The following is an 8,291-nucleotide window of genomic DNA, read 5'->3' on the forward strand; positions in this document are numbered from 1 at the left end:
TCACAGAGGATGCAAAGTGACTGTTCAGAAATTCTTCCTGAAGAATATATTTCAAATTACAAATATGATGGTAAGTTTTGTGTTTAGCCTTATTGAAAATTCAGTAATGTTACATAAATATATATCAGAAGATATATATTTATGATATATTATGAAGATTATTTTACAAACAAAATATGCAAGAATCAAAACCTTTTATAGCACATTATTAAACAACTAATGGCACATTCCATAAGTTGGGTACACAATGGACAGTAGAGCAATAGAGGCAAAGAGCATTTCAGGCATATTTGATATTTTGAGGCAATTTTAGAACACATATTAGCTGTGTCCGAAACCGCTCCCCTATATAGTGCACTATATCTGGTGTGGGCCATTTTGTAGTGTCCAAATTCTGATTGAACGAGTTCATTCCCTACATTTGTTCACCACTTTTTACCCACAATCCTCTCTGATTTCGAGAGTACAACTGATGTGCACTCACTGAAGCACTATTTCCTATAATCCAATGTGGACAGGACTGACGAGCTGGAATAGATACTGGGAGCGAGTTAGTTTGAATGAGAGATAATAAGTAATCAAAACAGATTACAACTTTCTCATTTCTGCTTTAATGTTTATTTCATGCATTATTAATATTAAAATATATTATTTAGGCATTAATTTAATAAGTAATTTACTGAGGTGGTGGTGTTGTTAACTTGCAAGAGATGATAGAGATGTGATGATAATTTGGTGGATGATTTAAAAAATAAATATTCGTTAATCACAGCAGGTAGCGTATTCATCCTAATGTGAAATTAATGGTCGCCTGAGGAAGCTCTAAGACCATTGTCATCTTAGTACAAAATAATGCTCGGGAGAGTTTCAAGATACTAAAAATAATAAATACATAAAATGTATATGTTATATGTGTATATGTAATATGTGTATATGTAATATGTGTTTATATTTGTTGCCAGTATTTTAATAATGTTTAATTATTATGAACTTAAGCATTACAAAACAATAATAATACCATCGATGAAACTACAAAGCTTGCCCTGAGGTATGTATAATTACAATATAAAGTCATTGTGAGTGTTATTGTTATTAATATAATTTCCTAAAATAAGGTACATGTAATAAAAGTACGTATTTGACAAAGATGTTTCTGTGACAGCTCCAGCTCTGTCGCGCAGCGTATACGTCAGTGTCCCAATTCATTCACTTTATTTCATTCACTCCTTTCTGATATAGTGCACTGAACTGCCATATACTATATAGGGATTAGTGAATGAGCGAACGAGTGAGCGATTTTGGACACAGCTATTGTTTTTATTTGTCTTGTACCTCCTAGTAATGAGACACATATTTCTATATGAGTTTGATGTTAAGGTCTGGTAGTGTATAAAAGTCTTCAGTCATTTAGTGTATGATGCCCAGTTTTTCTTCTGTAACCTTTTACAAAGCCTGCAAGTGAATGATGCCTAGTGTTTTAAAGTCTGTTCAGATTTTAAACATTGTTTAGTGTAATCAAGCCTTCACTGAAAGAAAACGGATCAAACAGAGTTTTTTTTTTTCTTATTAGAAGTATATTCAGCCATTCATTCATTTTCCCAACTGCTTTTCCTATGTAGTGTAGGGACAGAGGGATGCTGGAGCCTGGACGAATGGCCAGTCTTGGAAATATGTTATCAGTATTACTACAAATTGCCATTTGATACTTTCAGACCTCTTTTAAGGGACAGCTTAATTTAGACTAAATCTGATACTTGCCACCAATTTTGTGCATATTTATTTTCTTAGAACATTTAACCTTTGGCAGGTTGTAAAAAATTGGGAACCTCATAAAAAATAAATGTAAAATAAAATTCCACATATAGTATTTAATTTGACCTCAGAGAGTTATATAGGCCCTCCCTGATGAATTTCAGAAAAAAGACAAAAAGACATGACTTGCAAATGACTTTAGAGTTGCAAACCCTGTTTTATATGAGTTTCCACTGAAACATTTTTAGTTCATTTTGCATTTCTGTTTCCTCCCAGCTTCCTGGTACCAAGGTCCATTCACCAAATCCTTCCAGAGGTCAGAGGCTCTGTTTCGCAACCGTTTTAAACCCAGTCTGAAGTGGCTCATGGGACAGAAGGACAAAGATGGCAGTTGGGACTCTGAGAGTGAGAGCGTCACTTCCTGTTCCTCCAGAAATATCCAATGTCTTGGGCAAACTTTACAGAGCCTCAGCTCTCAATGCCACACACTCCGTGGTCCTGCATCAGGAGGCAGGCTGTTTGGCTGTGTCATAGGTCTTTCTTCCTCTGAGGAAGATGATTTTTACCACCACCATCAGTTTGCAGCCTTCAGCCAGCATTACTCTCAGCTACAACACCTGATGGACCACAGAGCTCAACTGCTCTTCCTCCATGAGTACAGCCGTCGCACACATGTGGCCACCTGCTTTGTGGTGCAACTGGACTCAGTGTTGGAGAAGACCTATCTCCTTTTGGCTGACAGGGGGCAAGTAGCTGAGCAGCCCAACTCCACATGGAACCTCAGCCTTAGAGCTTTGTGCCAGGAAATGCAGGTTCACATCAACCATTGGGATCTGCTCTGGGCCAACGCTCAATCTGACTTCCATCTCCGGCGTGCTCTTTTCAGCCGTGTGAAGACCCTTGCTTTCATGCGGCAAACTCTACACTTGCTGGGCTTCCAGGCCCTGTGGCTGATGGAGCGGTGCATCCACACTGCACTTTCTGCTTTGGCTGCTGCCCAGCTAGACCGTGTGCCCAGAGATGCTTTAGTGGACCTGCTGTGTGCGGTTGAGCTGTACAACCAGATCGTAGAAGACAAGTGGATCCAGGGTACAACATCTGCCTGTTATTCACAGCTCATGTTCAGCTCATACGGGCCTGTTTCGGGGTCTGTTTTGCTTCGAAACAGAACTGGTCCTAAAAAATTCCCAGTTGAGCAGTTGATGATGATTCTGGCCCAGAGTCAAGCTCAGAAAGCAGCCGAAAAACTTTACACATGTTCCTCCCAGCAGAGTAACCTCCTCCATATGGCAAAAAACCCCAACAAACTTAACAGTCACTTTGCACACCCTAATCTCAATAGTCAGCTTTCATCCTCTCCTGAAATAAACATTCATACAGTACAACTTGAATCTCAAGCTGCTGTTAATGAGGTGCCCCAAAAGCCTCTTCACAGCCTCTGTTTCTCAAATCTTCCATTCTCTTCATTTATCTCGAGAGACAGAGAGTGTCTCTACACCCTCTTTCAAGTCCTAGTGACCTCAACAAATCTCTTAGCTTCACTTATTTCCAAAAAACCTCTTTTAGACAGGACAGCTGATTTGGAGGACTATGTGTTGATTTGTCGTGGGGCCAGTGAAGGAGAAGAAAGACTGCTAAACAGACCCAGAATGACCTCCAGGACCCACAACGTGGCAGCAATGGATCTCAGGAAGTCTGACGCATATATGAAGCTCTTTTCTTATTATAAGAAGCTGCTGTGGAGGGAATTTGGTAAAGCAGTTGTAAGACACTTTTATTGTCAGCCATACAACAGCACTCTGGGAAGTATCAACCAGTGGAATGATGAAATGGTGCTTAATTTTGTCACATTGCTCAAACATTTGTATATTGAAGGTACTGATGTGCAGGTGGGGTTGAAGTATCAAATGTTTAAATAAAGTGTATAATGTGTTTAGAAAAGATATGTAATGCTAATGGTTGAATCTCACAAAGAAATGTCTGGATCATTTCACCTCAAAATCAAAAGAAAAAGAAAGTATCTTTTTACATTAAGTATAGTCATGATGTACACAACCTTTCAGAAGTTTGCTCAGTGTTGTGCTGCTTAATATTTTTGTAGAAACTTGATAGATTTTGTTCAGGATTCTTTGATGAAAAGAAAGTTAAAAAGCACAGCATTTATTTGAAATAGATATCTTTTGTAACATTATAAATGTCTTTATAACCTTTGATCAATTTAATGCATCTTTGCTGAATGATCCTTGATGAAGTATTAATTTCTTTCAAAGAAAAAAGATCTTACCTGAAACTCTAGAATGGTATTGCATGTTTTCATTGTATTTTACAAATGAACTTTACAAATAATTATATGATCTCAAAAATCTTAGACTTTTCTTTTTGTAAAATATTTACTTTTGTTTAAGCCAATAACAGATATAAAGAAGTCTCTTCTATGCTTGTTTTTGTGTTTTAAAACATTTACATCTCTTAAATATTTTTGAGACTTGCCATAGAAAGTATTTGCTAATACCTATAAAGTTACTGGTACTGTATATTATGCATCTCTAGTATTTTAAGCTCAAGTGCTCTTTCCTGGATTCTGACTTTTCTTATTCTGAAGTTAAAAGAGGGGTTTTCAAAAAAATTTTCACAATTATCTTTCATTCCTTTTTCTTTTGTCTTTGTAGACTTCATTCCACAGGAATGTAAAGGAAATTTGAGCTATTTCTGCTCTTATATTTTATCTGCTGCTGCCTTCACACAGTGGGATGAAAGTGAGTTATAATAACCAAATTATGACTATTCAGTGAAATGATTGACGGTTGAAGTGACGTTGGTTTTTGATTGTGTCCTGTTGTATTGTAGTGATGTGTTTGTCACTGGGCTCAGGGCTAAAAGAGAAGTGTGTCCCTGGATTTAAGCAGGAAAGATGTACAGTGAGGACTGCCACCATGGATCTCTTTCTCCAGCTCTTCCCACCTCTGCATATTTTTCTTCAGCTACTGCAATGCGCAGATGTAGAGTCAGGTACTCAACTTTACACTTTTGTCATTGTCAGTATGATTAATAGAATAGGGTTGTCATTATTTCATTAGTTGGTGCTACACTGCTGTTCAAAAGTTGAAGTTGATGTTTAAGTTTGTAAAGTTTCTTGCTCACCAAGCTTGCATTTATTTGACCAAAAATACACCATATGCTGATTTGGTGCTCAAGAAACATTTCTTTTTATTATCAGTGTTGAAAACAGTGCTGCTTAATATTTTTTGTAGAAACAGTGATATGTTTTTTTTGTTGTTGTAATAATGGAAAATTATTTACTGTCACGTTTAATCAATTTATGTGTACTTGCTGAATGAAAATATCAAATATGATTGAATTGTTTCTTTCTTTCTAAAAAAATGTTCTGATCCCAAACTTTTGAATGGTAGTTTATACACAGTTTCACAGCAAAAATAAATTAAATAATAAAAATAATAATGTAAATAATAATTACATGCAGTAATACAAATAAAATAAACAGAATTACTGCAGAAACTGTGGAAATGTGTTAATTGTAAAAATTATTGTGTCATATGTTTTATATTATTAATATTTACTTGGTAACAAAGTACCAGCATTTTATATCCCTACTTTGGACACTGTTCAAGGTACATAAGATCACATAACCTCATCCTGCTGCTTAATTAAATGTGTGATGTCTTTCACTAGTTGACAGTGGATACAGGAGAGTTAAGAAAAATCATTTGGGATTGCTGTGTAGATCTGTTGCAACTGTCCAGTCCTCTACTGTCTGGGTTATGAGTAAAGCCTACCAGTTTCTGGCCTCCTGGTCCCTTACTAAGTTCCTGCTGGTCACACAAGGAGATCTTAAGGTAAATTGACCTTTAACATTTACTGAAATACCTCCATGCATGCATATGCATCTTTTTGATGCAGGATATATTCTGATTTTGAACATTTATTTGTCTTTGTTTTAAGAATCTCAAGGAGTCAGTGGAGGGCCTGGTCCACCTCACTCAAGCCGCTGGCAGAAATTCAGCTCACCCTCTGATAATTCAGGAGACAGCCTCACTCTCTAAGGCACTTACAGATCTACAAGTGAGAAATTCTAGCATCATTACACAATTCTTGAGTAATTATTAAAGGGTTAGTTCACCCAAAAAACGTTTGACATTGGAGGACCAAATTTGGTATTCATAATTACTATTAATACTAATAACACTATTGATATTAATAACCGTATTAATAATATTACTATTAATAAAGCAGAATAGGCCAGAATATGAACGAATTTGATTGAATTGATTGTATTTTTTGATTGAATTTTTTCTCCCCCATAGAAAACCGTTATAGAAAATGCTTAAGGTAGGCTAATGGACAAAGACGGTGATATAAATAGACCAAATTTGGTATGCAGTTTATTAATAAAATATACTGCGCACAGGAAAACAGATGAGCCCAGAATATGAATGGAACAAGCAAAGTTTCACGTGTTTTCTCCCCCCACCTAACGTGGTTTAACGTAAAACGGATTAGCGTGTTGCTTGCCTGTACATACTATATACAGTGCCCTCCACTAATATTGGCACCCTTGGTAAATATGAGCAAAGGCGGCTGTAAAAATAAATCTGCATTGTTTATCCTTTTTATCTTTAATTCAAAAAAATTCACAAAATTCTAACCTATCATTGAAGTAATCTTTTTTTTCTCCAATGCATGTTGGCCACAATTATTGGCACCCAATTATTGCAACGTCCTTTTCCCAAGGTAACAGCTCGGAGTTTTCTCCTATAATGCCTGATGAGTTTGGAGAACACCTGACAAGAGATCAGAGAATTTCAATGCCAGTTGCCTGGCTGACGCAGGACCATCAGGGGTTTGCAATTAGAAATCTACACTCTTTGCTCAACCACAGGACTTTTCGAGCCAATCAAAGGAGCTAGAAATGCCATGTGATTAATCATTCTGAACTCAAAAAAATATTTAGGCATAAATTTCAGATATACAGTCCCAACCACTAATATTGGCACCCTTGGTAAATATGAGCAAAGGCGGCTGTAAAAATAAATCTGCATTGTTTATCCTTTTTATCTTTAATTCAAAAAAATTCACAAAATTCTAACCTATCATTGAAGTAATCTTTTTTTTCTCCAATGCATGTTGGCCACAATTATTGGCACCCATAGAAATTCTTATGAGTAAAATATCTCTGAAGTATATTCCCATTCATATTTAAATTTTTTAGCACACCAGGGTAACTTGTCCAGCCATGACTTCCTGTTTCACAGGATTATAAATATGAGGAACACAAAGGTCAACTTCCCTTAATCATCCATCACAAGGAGTAAAACCAAAGAATATAGTTACAATGTGCAGAACAAGATGGCTGTAAGAAAAGAGCTAAAGCATTGAAAATCCCCATTTCCACCATCAGGGCAATAATTAAGAGGTTCCAATCAGCTAAAGATGTTACAAATCTGCCTGGAAGAGGACGTGTATCTATACTGTCCTAATGCACGGTGACAATTTCATGCTCCTAGTTACCCTGGTGTGCTACAAAATGTAAATACGAATGTAAAATAGGGCTGTGAATCTTTGGGTAGACAGCGAATCGATTCGATTCACGATTCATAGGTTCATTTATGTAAGCCAAGATTTTAAAAAAGAGCTTTAAAATATGTTCTTTTATATATATTTTTTTAAATATTAAAATATTTAAAAAAGAGCTTTATTATGTATAGGCTAACATTTTGTCACACCAGGGGCATAGCCATCATTTCAGTAGTGACAGAAATGTCAAATACAATCATTTTATGTATGTACAGTGCACAGCATAAATGAGTACACCCCCTCTGAATAAATATAAAATATGTATTTTCTTAATAATCACTAATATAATTCATGGAAAGATGGCAAGCTTGAAACATAGTAAACATACTTAATAAAAACAAACAACTATATGCCAATATTTTCTGTAAGATAAGTAAATTAGCCAATTTTGTATAAATGAAGGATTGCAGAAATGAGTACACCCTAGATTTAATTCAGAAAATGTATAATATTCTAGTACTTAGTATGTCCTCCAGAACTTAAAGTATACTGCTCTGACCCTTCTTGGCACTGAGTGTACCAAGTTCATGACAATTTTAATAAATAATATGTCAATTAGCACTGCATCATTCATAAATTTTATTTATTTATTGTGTTTATTGTCTTAACGTTTCAATTCATTCTGCTTTTTATTCAGCTTAGCTGCAGATATAGCCTGGTACCGTACGTCTTAAGTTCTATGGGCACGAGATCACTTCTCTTTCAGTGCGAAAACTTCTTTATCTTATTTTATAGTATTTACCTTTATAGTATAGTATTTTATAGTATTTACCTTTTTCTTCTCCATCGGCGAATGATGATTCTGAAAGAAAACGTGCCCGAAGTCTGTTTGCTATAGCAACGAACGCTACTTTCATGCATCTGATTATCAGATAAACCTTGAGCTCTTATTTCAAGGTTGTTGTTAATGCTGTGGTTATTTTAACAGTTTCCTTCGTACATTCGGT

At 35.8% G+C, this 8,291-nt stretch overlaps 1 pseudogene; it reads left to right on the forward strand.

Annotated features, from left to right (window-relative positions):
- Positions 1-8,291, forward strand: part of LOC107706728 (uncharacterized) — a 20,989-nt pseudogene that overhangs the window by 4,522 nt on the left and 8,176 nt on the right.

This window comes from Sinocyclocheilus rhinocerous, unplaced genomic scaffold, assembly GCF_001515625.1.
Source record: "Sinocyclocheilus rhinocerous isolate Xijiao unplaced genomic scaffold, SAMN03320098_v1.1 scaffold445, whole genome shotgun sequence".
Classification (NCBI taxonomy): Eukaryota; Metazoa; Chordata; class Actinopteri; order Cypriniformes; family Cyprinidae; genus Sinocyclocheilus; species Sinocyclocheilus rhinocerous.